The following is a 12,686-nucleotide window of genomic DNA, read 5'->3' as shown; positions in this document are numbered from 1 at the left end:
TTATGATTATTGCATAATTATCCACTTGTTGTGAGTACTCATGTTTTTTTACATATTTCCTGCTCTCACAGTCATCAGAGCATGAGCCCACCCCAGAGAAAAAATTTGTCAAACTATCCTCTGCTTTAATGATGCCAGAAAGTGTTTTGCTCTTTGGCAGTCAACTTCTCCACTTATTTCTTAGCTCTTAAGGCTGGTTTATCTAGAGGTCTCCAGAAACTTGCTCACATAGTTGGCATCACTAAAGGTGAAAAGTAAAAGCAGTAAAACACTTTGATCCCAGTCCTCAGGTGCTGTAACTTGTCTGAATTGTATGGCTGAGCCTTTTCACCACTGATCAAGCAGTTTGTAGCAGATTATTATAATTAAGCACCTTTGAAGTGCCAAGTTATATGAAGCTCTGGAGCAGTTCAGGTTTCAGAACTAAAATCAAATTTGTTAATATTCTCATTTTTAAGGGTATTGTGCTGTTTATAGAAGTGTTTTTTTTCTGCACATTCTTATTTGTCCTGGTGAGGCTGCTTCACTTGAGAAAAGCATGTTGGAAATCATCCAAAACTAAGAACCTGTCCTCACTCCTGATTTAATCTTAATCTCAAGTTTTCTAAAGACAGTCATGGGAACTGCATGTGCCAGTGGAAGGTTAGACCTAGCCTTGCTGGTCTGTGTCACTGTCCCAGTGCAGCACACAAGGCAGCTCAGCCAAGCCTTGGAAGAGCAGTCCCAAGCCAGGCAGCCTGAGCCTGTGCCAGCACCAAAGTTTGGGCACTGCTCTGCTAACCCCACTGGACAGACAGAGCCTCAACAGCATAGTAAAGTGAAAAAATAGCTGAAAGTCACCTTTGCAACACTGTGAAGTTGGGAGGAAGCTTTTCCGTCCTCTAATGAACGAGTGCTTTGCTGGCAGCTGTTGCCTGTTTCCAAGAAGCACCAGTATAACCAGTGCTTACCTGGGCTCCTGCCCCAGCACCTGCCCAGACCTCCACAGCTGGGAGGAGAGAGCTGCTGGCAGCCCAGAGGGGCTCATGAGGACATTTGGGAGTGCACATATTTCTCACAGACCTGCCCACAAACACTTAGTAAGTGAATTAAATGAGTGTTTTATTGACAGTGCTCTCACTAAGGGGAGTACATGTTGGAGACATTTTAAAAAAGAAGACAGTATCTATTTCTAAACAGTGGTGTCAAAAGAGGAAAAAAAAACCCCAGTATTTTGTTATAGAGAATGCAGGGGAAAAAGCTCCCCACATTTGAACTGCAATAAGCATGTAAATTTTGTTTAAATACCTGTTGCTGCCTTTTCTTCCCAAAACTTGGCTCTTGAACCCCAAAGTCAATATACATTAAAATCTGAATGAACATAAAGTCAAAATGGCAGTGCCTCTAAAATGTCCCACAGAAAAGAAGATGTTGAAAATGCAGTTCCACTCTGCTAGTTCAGCAACCAAGATGAGGAAGGAAGAAATGTTGGCTCAAATCTTGAAGTTACCAAATAAAGAGGTCTAAATAAAAATAGACTGGGGAGCAGTGAAAGAGACCTTAAAATATGTAGCTTTTAATTACTCCACCTGAAAGTCTCAGTTGCTGTCTGCATTTCTGAGAGGCTGGGTTTATAGAGAGCACTGAATGCCCACACTGATGGGGTTTTAATTTGGGTTAGCTCTGGTCTGGTCCTGTGAGCTTAATTGCAATTAGCTGTGAGACTGTTATGTTTCACCCATGAGCAGCCAGGATTGCATGTCCCCAGCAATGTGAGACATGGAATGATACATGGGGAGGGCAGCAGATTCATTCCCAAGAGAGCTCCTGCTCTGAAACCAACTACGAGCATAGGCTACACACTTTGTAAATAATTTCTCAAAACAAAGTAGACCCTTCATCTAATTATCATTTCTGCCTGTAACTAGGAGAAGTAATTAAAAAACATACCATCTGCCTAAAAATGTACAAATAGGAAAAGTGCTGAATATATTTTTATGAGAAAATTCCGATATGGAAGAAGAAAACACAGCAATGCTTCATTTCTCAAGGACTATTGCAATATTTTGGTATGTAGTTACAGTGCTACATCATGCTAGTCAAAATCATTGCTATTAACAATTCTAGGAGCTTCAGAAAGGCCACATCTGAAAAAGAATCTTCATCTTCCACTAATTGCATCATTTTATGAAGTCTTAACAAACTTGAAAAAATTGGCCCATAGTCTGAGTGACAGTTTGTGCTACAGATTTAGAGGGGATAGGAAATTTTTCTATATCAAAGCTGAAGAGCAGTTCTGACAGCTGCAAATGTTCTCTGAATTAATAATGTGGAGCTGGCATAAGACAATATTTAAAAAAGTCCATTTCTTTCTGCAGTATTGAAGCCCCTTGCTTATAAAATATTAAACAGGATTAAAATTGGTATGCTGCTTGAATGGGAAGATAAAACTTGAAATTCACATATGAATCCAGAAGTAAGAAGAATCATTATTTCCAACTTTTATTAGTGACAACTTATAATTCAGAGTAAAACAACACCCTGCCCTTGCTGCTAAAATTCAAACCAATATTTTGGCTCTGGCATAGGAAAGAAAATGCACTTTCTAGTTTCATTATTTAAACCCCACTGACCAACCCTTATTTGCAGAAGCTTTCTTCACTTCAGATATAGAAACACCTCTGGAAGATTAAATAAGCCTGTTATCTGATATGTGAGCTCTCTGAATATTAATTGACAAATCTGAAGTTCTGGCTTGGCCTGACCTTACAGATAAAATTACTTTCTTATTTCTCAGTGCTTCCTTACATCAGCCCTTAGTTACAAATAGGTTATATAATGTCAATATAAACCCAGGAGACATGGCCTGGCTTTGTCCAGCAGAGAGAAAGGCTGGGCTAAAATTTCATCAAGAGGCATAAAAATTTAACTTCAAGCCCACTTAAACTTCTCAGGTTGAAATTTTAGCCATTTTGTCCCCCATTCTCACCTGCAGAAATGGGTGAAAGCTGTGTCCTGTGTGTCAAGCTCACCTGTGCAGTCAGCCTGATGCAGTCCCTCTGAGAAAGGCAGTGCTCTCCCAGCTGGTGAGATGCTGAACGTGCACCAAGGGAAGCCCCAGGAGCTGCAGAGAGGTCCTGCTGCCTGCAGCAGACACTGAAACCCAGCTGGTATTTATCTAGTGGGAGCCAGGATGAGTGTACAGGGCTGGAATATGTAAAGGGATGTTGCAAGTCCTTTCAGTCTGCATGGGATGAAAGAACTTCCCGTCAAAGTCTCAGGGAAAGTCCCAGCCCTGTATTCACAGCTGAGGTGAAGCTGTGGTTCCTTTTGTCATGCTGGCACTGACTTGCCCCTTGGCTGTTGGCTAGGACTAAGGTTTGGCTGCCTTTTCCCACTCTTGGAAGACTAACCAGAATTAAATAAGACAGAAATGTTGTAGGAGAACGACAGCAAATATTTGCCTGGAAGGAAAACTGCATTTTTGTGTCTTGGCTCTCCTGTGCCATTCCACCTGTAAGTAAGTACAGGTAAGTGCAATCCTACCTGTAGTAAGATTGCCACATTGGGATGAAAGAAATTTGGCATGGGGAAAATTGAAAGTAGCTGATCTCTGAAATTCTCTGGATATTCTTGCAGCTATCCTGAGGTGCCAGAGTCTGTGATGGACAAATGTTGAGAAGTGAGTCTCTAAGGGATAAGCCACTGTGTAGATGCAAATATTGTGATATTGTGTTATCTGTTTGAAATGGGACATAATTCAAAACAGAAAACTTGAGCATCATTGAACTAGATCATAAGATAAGATAAGAGCAAGGGGCTAAGAGAGCCCCTTGAAATTTTCTAAGTTTGAAAAATTACTTCAAGGGGGATTTAAATAGTATAGCACTCTAGACTTTCAAGCAATGTCTGACATTAAAGAGGAAAATAGTAAAAGAAAAATATTTCTACATGGTCTTATCTTTGGGGGATTTACTGGAAACTAATTAGAAAAACTCACTGAGAAGAAAGAGTCATAGAATATATAAAACACAGAGGTAATTTCTAAAAACAGAAAGAAAGGACAATAAGAAGTTTCATTCAAAACAATCTGTGACTGCACTAGGGCTGAAGAAAGTACATCTGACAGCTTGAGTTCTAGAGAAGAGATCAGGTCAAGTTTGAGATTTAGAACAGGAATAGCCTCTGTCACCTGTACAGTGTGATAAAAAGCACAAGCCAATGTGATGTCTGAACCACTGGAAGAAATCCAAGAACTGAAAAAAGTGATATCACTTTGAAAGAGCTTGGAAGATTCAACAAGGTGCACCTGGCATGTGCAGAATGTGCAACCTGGCTCAGAATGTCCATTGAGGCAATGGAGAGTCTGGGGATAACCAGTTTAATATTCCTTATATGAAGATGCTGCCAAGAATTGTGTTTTGTACTTAAATTAAAGGGAATGGAGAGGAAGATAGTTGACTTGCAGAGTTTACAAGCACAAGGCTAAGCCCACAGAAGATATATGAGAAATAAATGTAGAAATTCATAATATATGGGAAACAGGGCAGGTGCTATGCAATGCAGTGCATCAAATTGATCTAAGCATTGAGTTCCTCTGTCATAACATGAGCAAAGAAATCTGAAAATAATTTGAAGCTATTTTCCAGTGGATAAATACCTTATGAATACTAAAAAAACCCCGGGAAAACATTGAGTTGTCCAACATTTCTCACACCTATGTGATCCCTTCCCATTGTAAAGCAATGCTTTAAAGAGGAGCTGGATACACTCATTGCTCTGGAATGACTAGAAGAACAGACAAAATAGTTCTTCTCCTTATAGGAAAGATGAATGAAACTCCTTGTTTGTCCATTGATAGGCCTGAGGAAACAAAAGAGGTCTATTAAAGGGGTCTTGGGTGGGTGTTCATATTAGCAAAAATAAAAGAGTTTTTAAACTTTTTGATACATTTGTAAGCTGCACTGTTTTCTCAGATGTGTATTTAGGCTGCATTTAGCACCTGAGGAAAATCGTGACAAATTTTGCAAACTTTTCAGGTTAGTAAGATTTATACAGATGACATTTAAATTTGATGAAAAAGTACCTTCTGAGAGCAGCCATGGAAAGAAACTGTGCTCCTGGGCTGAAGGTGGGCAAACAATATTGTAAATACCATGTAACACAAATAATAACACACTTGAAAAAAGCTGGCAGAAACCCAAGCAAATGATCAGAAAATATTCAGCAATTCAGGTGCTCTCCAAAAGTATTTGAGTGCTGAATTATAAAGAGAAATATGTATCTAATGTAGCTTCTTGAGAGCACTGTCATGATCATCTCACAGTAATTATTGAAGAAAATGAGAAACTGGAGGAATTAATTAGACATTTCAGACCTTAAGGTAAATTACCTATGGAGAATTTCAGGGCAGATGTTGATTTGGTTTTTTTAGACAGTGTGGAAAATGAAAAAAAAAAAAAAAAAAAAAAAAAAGAGATTGCAGTAGCTTATGAGTTAAAAAAACTTAGGTATACTCATAGGGGAAAAAAAGAATATTTAATCTTAGTCATGGAAATAAACAAACCCATACATTTTTATTTACTGAAGGCCAGTGCTGTTTGAAACTGATTATAAATCATAAGGAATTACCAAACAAAGCCTGGCCAATGCCAATTTTTCATTATTTTTCAGTTATGGAGTGTGACTTGCAGCTTCAATATATCCTTGAAATTTCAAGCTGGATTTCTAGAGCATTTGACAATGGAACCAAGTCCAGAGAGATATTTACTCATCACTCTTATTGCAACAATAGTTACTGAGGCTAAGATGCTTCTGAAAATAGCTCATATCATTGAATGCAAGATTTAATTTAGCCTAAACATGAGAGTGGTGAACTTGAAAGTGCTATTGGGGAAGATGTTCCAAAGCATATGTGCCAAAAATTTTGAGATTCAAATGCAAAAGGAAAAGGCCATGGACATGGGAGGAATGTGCTCTGCTCTGTGCTCATCTCTGGGGTCCTTAGACTTGTTTGAGTGCTCATCTCTCACACTTCACCCTTCCATTTTTGTTTTTTCCTTTTTTTTTTTTCTTTTTTTTTTTTTCTTCTTTTTTTTTTTTTTTTTTTTTTTTTTCCATTTGTTGTTTCCTATCATCACTTGTCTGTACTCCTTTTTTTAGGAAAAAGAAAAAAAGAGCAGTGGTGTTACAAAGCTGCATGTTGTTTGTAGGAGGTTGTTTCCCCAGGCTCACAGTTACTGTGGAAGAAGAGATGACAACCTTCTGAAAAAACCCAGAAGGGAAAAAGAGGCACAAAGCCTGTCACTTTGTGCTGTGAAATCTCCATCAGACAGCAAACTCACCTGGGAGCAGGGACTCTCAGGGGCAGCAGTCCTGGTGCCCTGGGGGAGCCAGCATGCCCAGAGGGCACCTCAAGGCTGGTGGAAATTTACTGAAAAATGCAGCCTCAAGACTTCTGATAAACATTTGTATCCCTCTTTTATATCTCTGTTTGAAATATACTTGGTTTTATGTTTTCCTTGGCAGGGAAGGTATAGTCTTGGGAATGTACATTAAAGTTTTAGCATCTGGAAAAAAATTCTGGCTATAGCTTTGTAAAGTCTGCCTTTGCTAAGTGCAGTGTTCACAGAGAGAGGAACATCATTTTGCTGGGGGTTTATTCTGAGGTCCAAGATTACACAGGTATTCAGGATGAAGCCAGCATGTCTTTGAGGATTTATGCATTAGTGATGGCAAAACATCACCAAGCACTCTAGTTAACCCAAATCTCAAACATGCCAGAGTAAGTGGATTTCTCCCTGAAAGCAGGGTATGCAGTAGCATGGTTTAAACATAAGCTTTGTCCTGTATTCTTTATCCCTATTACGGCATTTCTGCACAAGGCATAATTACTTGAGAGTGAAGTACTGATTCCTCAGTGTTTAGGGGTAGCTGACTTGACACCAGCTTTCCCAAAAACAGGAAAAAAAATCACCCTTCACAGAATTCACAGATGCAGGTGTCACTTTCAAACCCATGTACATCTCATACAGTTGTCTGTGATTGGAAACAAATCAGAGTAATTTCAGTGAAACTTTAAAAAAACCCAGGTGGTTAGGAGACAAATTAGATCACATTTCCCTTTCAAATAAAATCAACAAACTTTCTTTCTTGAACTTTCTTTGACACTGTCTCATGTGATGTTTCACTTGCTTCCTTGTGCTCAAACTGAAGCTGTTGACTGTAAGTGTTTGCTGTCAATTTTGACAGGGTGGGAATATCCAGACCATTTCTGAACATAAGCTCCAGAACTTTTGACAGCTTAAGATTTCTTTCTTACACAGCACTTTATCCATGAAGCCTAGGAGGGAAGCACTGGGCATGCCAGCAGGTGAGCAACACAGGTCACTTGAAGTTGCAGACCAAGATAAACAGACTTTCCTAAGGTACTCAGTGAGTGAAAACACGAGCTAAAAACATACATACAGAGATGAGCTGTTGTGTGACCAGATACTCAAAGTTAGGGAATAGGTGAGTTTTTCGAGGAGACAGTAATTTCTAAATTCTTTCTTTGTATATAAATCATTAACCTCATCCAACCTGTCCATGCTTTGTTTTGATCACCTTCTAAGAAAGTGTCTGAGAAGTGAAGGACATGAGCAGGGGTGTAATTTTTCTTGTCAGAGGTGAGACTGACACATGGGAGTCTGGAAGTCAGTAATGGCTGAAGTGTTTTGCCATTTGTTGTTCTTATCTTGGCTGAAGCCAAATCCTAGCTTGGAATCCTCCCTCTAAAGTTAATATTTTCAAAGGAACTGCACTCAAATATGTGTGAAATATCTCAGGTTTTTATTGTGTCTCATTAATTATCAACACAAATCAGTGAAGATCCTGGAGGGACCTCTAATACTGTCAGTAGGAGATGGCAAAATGTAACTGTGTAAACTTTTACATTCTTAGTGTTATTTTCTGGTTTTTTGGCTACCTGCCATTTGATTTTAAGTGGGGATTAAAGGCACTGAAGACACATGCAGCTAAAATATCACAGGTTTTTTATGCTAAACAAAGGTAATTTTGTTCAGCTGGTGTTTATCACCTATTCACAGTGACACTTCCATTTCTGAGATGGTAATAACCATTCAGTATCAGCATTCCTTGCTGTTTCAGCAGATAAAGTTATGCTGTGACCAGTGATAGCTGTTGTGCGTGCATTTTTGAAGGCTGCTCTGAATTCCTGTCGCATTCAAGCTTGTTGCTTCATTTCTAAACAGTCTTTCTTTAAATTACAGCAAAGAATGTGACATTATTGTTCACTTAGTCTCTGGGAACATGAAACATGAAATTTGCTGATGACAGTGCCTACCAGGAGGCCAAAATATCCCCCAAGATAGTTACTGTCTGATTTAGAGAACTATGCAGGATTTTAACTTCTTAGCATTTCACAGTTGAGCCATACTGTGATTTTGTGTGAGATGGAAGGCAAAATACTTGTTACAATTATTCTGGGAAGAACGTTTGGGTACAGTTAAAGAAAAGCCTACAGTAAAGCTCACTGAAATATTTCAGTCAATGGCCCAAAGCAAAGCCTAGACTATGATCTTCTGACTGATCCATTCTGGACCAGGAAATGTGCATATTTTCTTCCTTAGGCAGTGAGGGAGGCATGAACACTGCACAGAAGTCATGGCCTCATACTGGGAGTGCTTTAGTTCTGTAGAGTGTCCTCAACAACTGCAAACACCATAGTTTGAGCTCATGGGAATGGGTGTTGTATTTTAGGCTGTGTTAATGTCCAATACTATTTCAAAATGAAACTAGGAAGAAAAGGTGAATTGAAGAAATATTTATTTACAGACTGTTATACCTGTGAGCTGAAATCTGCCTAGGCTGTTCTGAATAGATCTTTATGGTCTACTAGCCATGTGTATCCAGTAAGTCATTCCACTACATCTAGTGATTTTTCTGAAAAGAATTTACAAATATCCATAAGCCAGGGATGATGACTCTTCCTGGTTCATACTTCTAGCCGAAATGAAGCCAAACTCCCTTAGAGGAGGTTAATAAGGTGTGTTTGATGTATTCTGTAAAGATGAATATCTCTTTTGGATATTTATATACCTGAAAAATTTTGTAGATCCTCCAACTGAAACTATTTAAAAATTTTTGCTTACCCTGCCCCCCCAACACTGTATCCTTTCCCCACATTTGGGATGCAACAATATTCTGAAATTTAGAACTGTTTGTGAGAGAGAAAATAGGCTGTAGAACTTCTGTCCATAACTATAGCAGATCATTGTATCCTATTTATGTAATGTCTTTACAGCTACTGCCCAGCTAATTAAAAAAAGAGCTGCGAGAACAAATATAAAAATAATACCAGCATAGAAATTCAGAAAGATCAACTGGTCAATTTTATGGACTCAAGAAAACTACAAAAGCCCCAAATCCATTTTAAGCAGCTCACTCCAGCAGCAAGATATACCACTGGCATAGCCAGACTTTTACTGAATTCCATAGCTGACAAAATCACTCCTACTGCCAAAATGCTCAAATATATGACTGAGTCACAGGAGCTGAACAAATGACTCCATACAGTTTAGCCATACAGCCTCTTCATGTCCATGCTCTCCACTTGCTCCAGTACACACTACCATACTCATTTAAATGCCTTCCTCTGAGCTCTGCAGCCCTAAGACCCCCATTTAACCAAGTCTGACTGCATGTGCATGGTATTTGTGTCCTGCTTTCATCCTTCCTGACACTTTGTAAAAATAAATTTTCAGACATAGACTTCTTAATATATATTCCTTTGTGTTATCCAGCACAGGAAGAGCTTGAAAAGCATCATTTTTCTACTAGGCTAGTTAGACAGACAGAACCTATTTTTGTTTCTCTCCTTTTTCTTTGGTTTCCTTTTGAAAATGGGGACTTCATTATCCTGTAAGCAGTAACTGGCTGACACAGAGAGAAATAAAAGTTAACACTCAGTCAAGGAGAAATAATTATGATATTTTTATAGCTGTGCTTCCTTTAGAAGGGTAGAACTTATTTTCCAGTGATACATTTATGATATTATAATTAATCAGAGAAAAAGAAATTGTACTGCATTATGAAAGAAAGCAATAAGGAGGGGACATGAAGATGAATAGGCTACTTAAGTGAATAAAGGATTTCTGGTGCCAGCCTGACAATGACATACAGGACTTGAGTGTCTGTAGTGCTATCAGGTGCCTCAGACTCCTCAGCAGTTTTATTCAGGGTTTTTGAGGGCTTATGACACTAGTGGTCATTGCTATGCTTGGCCAGCAAGCAGAAGAGGAAGTTATTTGAACACTAGGTGCTGGTTTCACTGAGTAAGATGAGTTTCACTGGAAAGGATGAGTTTGAGTTCTTCAGAAATGATAGTGAGCTGTTATTAAATGACATAATTCTTCCAAAAGGTCTTGCTTTTGATCATGGCACAATAAATGTTCTATCCTCAGAGTCTCTTCAGTGTCCTCTCACTGACATCACAGCACTGACCATTCTCTCTCTGCCCCTCTTCTCTTCTACATTCCCTGTCCTTTCAACTCCCTTTAAAGCATGCTTATCACCAGCAGTGCTCTCCCTGGTTTCTTTGTCAGACTCTATCCCAGCCCCATTAAGGTTACTTTATGTGAAGGTGGTGTTTACACCTGACTCAGTGAAGTGGAATGAGAGGTCTCCTAGAACAAGTGAGGATGCAGACTTTCAGGTTTCACAAGGAGCATTTCACAGACAGCTGAATATGGACAGAAAGATATGCTGACAGCAGCCCTGTGTATGAGAGACTGTGCATGAACAGGAGGAATTTTTCTGTCCTGCATTCCCCCAGTCCACTTTGTTATTTAGAAACATCAAAACATCAACAGCCAGAAGGTTCAGGTAGACTGTATTTGATGCTAATAATGGGACTGGAAACACTGGCATGTATTGCACCAAGCTATTTTAATCTTGACCATTCTCATCTACATCCTTTTATTTCTGTTAGAAGTTATTTAAATACTTGCATATACCTCAGAAAAGTAGTCTATGTTTTGCATTTTTTCAAAGAATGTCAGGAAGTTACAATAAGTACCTCCATGAAATTTGATTAATAAGAATTTTCAGAAGCATTTGTCATATTTCTGCTGGCAAAGTCATCTGAAAGACTTATTTTAGCAATGTGAAAAGCTGCTTCTATTGTGACAAAAATTATGGCCTAAGGGACAGAGCCACCCCCTCTAGAAATTAATACTTGTAAAACCACATTTCTCTCAACAATCTGATGCCATGGGAAGCTACTAATGGGAAAGCAGAGCTGTCAGAATAAAAAGTGTTCATCTTCTCTAAACCAAGGAGGCTTTATTTATTCTTCCAAGCAATAGGCACAATTGAACTGTCTCTCTGAAATCTGTCTCCTGTAGATAATATGCTTGGTTTAGTACTAACTTGTACTTCGACTTCTGTTTCATGTACTTGGTATTTTTTGGCATCATGTAGACATTATACTCTGGGGAATAATAACTTTCTTAATTTATTTTTGTGTTGCACCCACAATGACAACTAAGCAGTATAGGTACTAAATACACAAGAAAAATCCCCACACTATGAATTTTATATGGGCTGGAAAATGAAATCTTACATATCAATACAAGTATTAAGGCATTAGCAGTCTAATCAAAGCAGTCTTATTAGTCCCATTTTGTGAAAACCAACAGTTAAAATTTTCCAATTATTTTAGCTCACTCCTGGTAGTGATGCAATGATGCTAGCACCCACCAATTTCCTCATGTCCACCCCTTTCTCCAGAATTATGCTCACCCTTCTGTTGGTCCTCAAGAAGCAAGGGAGAGGGTTCTGGTGAGTTGTTAATGTCCTGGATTCTTCACTGGGAGAAGTGTGGTGCTGCTGAGGATTATTTCCATCTTACTCTAGGATCAGTGTGAGGCTACTTTTATATGGTTCTTAGCACGTACTGCATGTTATTCTTTCCTCATTGGTCGGCAATTCCTCTTTATATCTAAATATACTATATCTAGTATGTTTTAATTACCTGTGTTAAATATTTGTTCTTTGTTCCCCTTGTTATCTCTAAAGCTGGTTTTACCAGCCTCCCAAAGGGTAAATGACCAGTAATTAGTCTTTAGTAATTTGGTTATAGTTCAGGAGTGTCTGGTTTCATCCCATCTCCACACTTTGAGAGCCCCTCCTATAATCCGTTACTCATAATCCTCTACACCAGTTTTATTTCAGATCACAGCTGTGTCCATGCAAAGCAGCTACTCTCCTCTGCTATCTATGACATACAGAAATAGCAAAAGTCTCGTAAAAACATGTATTAAAATGCACAAAACTACAAAGCTAAACTAAAACTTAAATTAGGTAATATTCACCTGGAAGGTAAATAATTTTTGATACAGCTCACCTAGGAAAAACGAAGGAAAAGGCAATCCAAGATAATATAAAATCATCCTGATATGCCCTAGGTCCCAGGCTTTGGAGATGTAACACAAAGTTTTTGGGCTCCTACTCATGATTGAAATGCTCTGCTTTTCAGGCTGTGCTGCTCTGCCCTGTGGAATCAGGCAAAGAAATCTTGGCCATGGGGCTCATCAGCCTTATGGGGTGAGACCCAAAGGGAAGAAACCCTGGAGGAGATGGATTCCTATGTTCTGGGTTAGTTTGTGTTGTCTGAGAGCTGAGAGCTGTGGTTCTTCAATCACACA

At 38.9% G+C, this 12,686-nt stretch overlaps 1 protein-coding gene across 1 annotated transcript in view; it reads right to left on the bottom strand.

Annotated features, from left to right (window-relative positions):
• Positions 1–11,906, bottom strand: part of STEAP4 (STEAP4 metalloreductase) — a 28,893-nt gene extending 16,987 nt beyond the window's left edge. Inside the window, exon 1 of the mRNA XM_056485476.1 lies at positions 11,782–11,906. The gene's annotated coding sequence lies outside the window, so the exon portion shown is untranslated. The remainder of the gene's footprint in view (positions 1–11,781) is intronic.
• Positions 11,907–12,686: the final 780 nt, after the last annotated feature.

Source organism: Oenanthe melanoleuca, chromosome 2 (genome assembly GCF_029582105.1).
Source record: "Oenanthe melanoleuca isolate GR-GAL-2019-014 chromosome 2, OMel1.0, whole genome shotgun sequence".
Classification (NCBI taxonomy): Eukaryota; Metazoa; Chordata; class Aves; order Passeriformes; family Muscicapidae; genus Oenanthe; species Oenanthe melanoleuca.
Note: the sequence above shows the minus strand (reverse complement) of the source record. Positions and strands in the feature narration are given on the sequence as shown.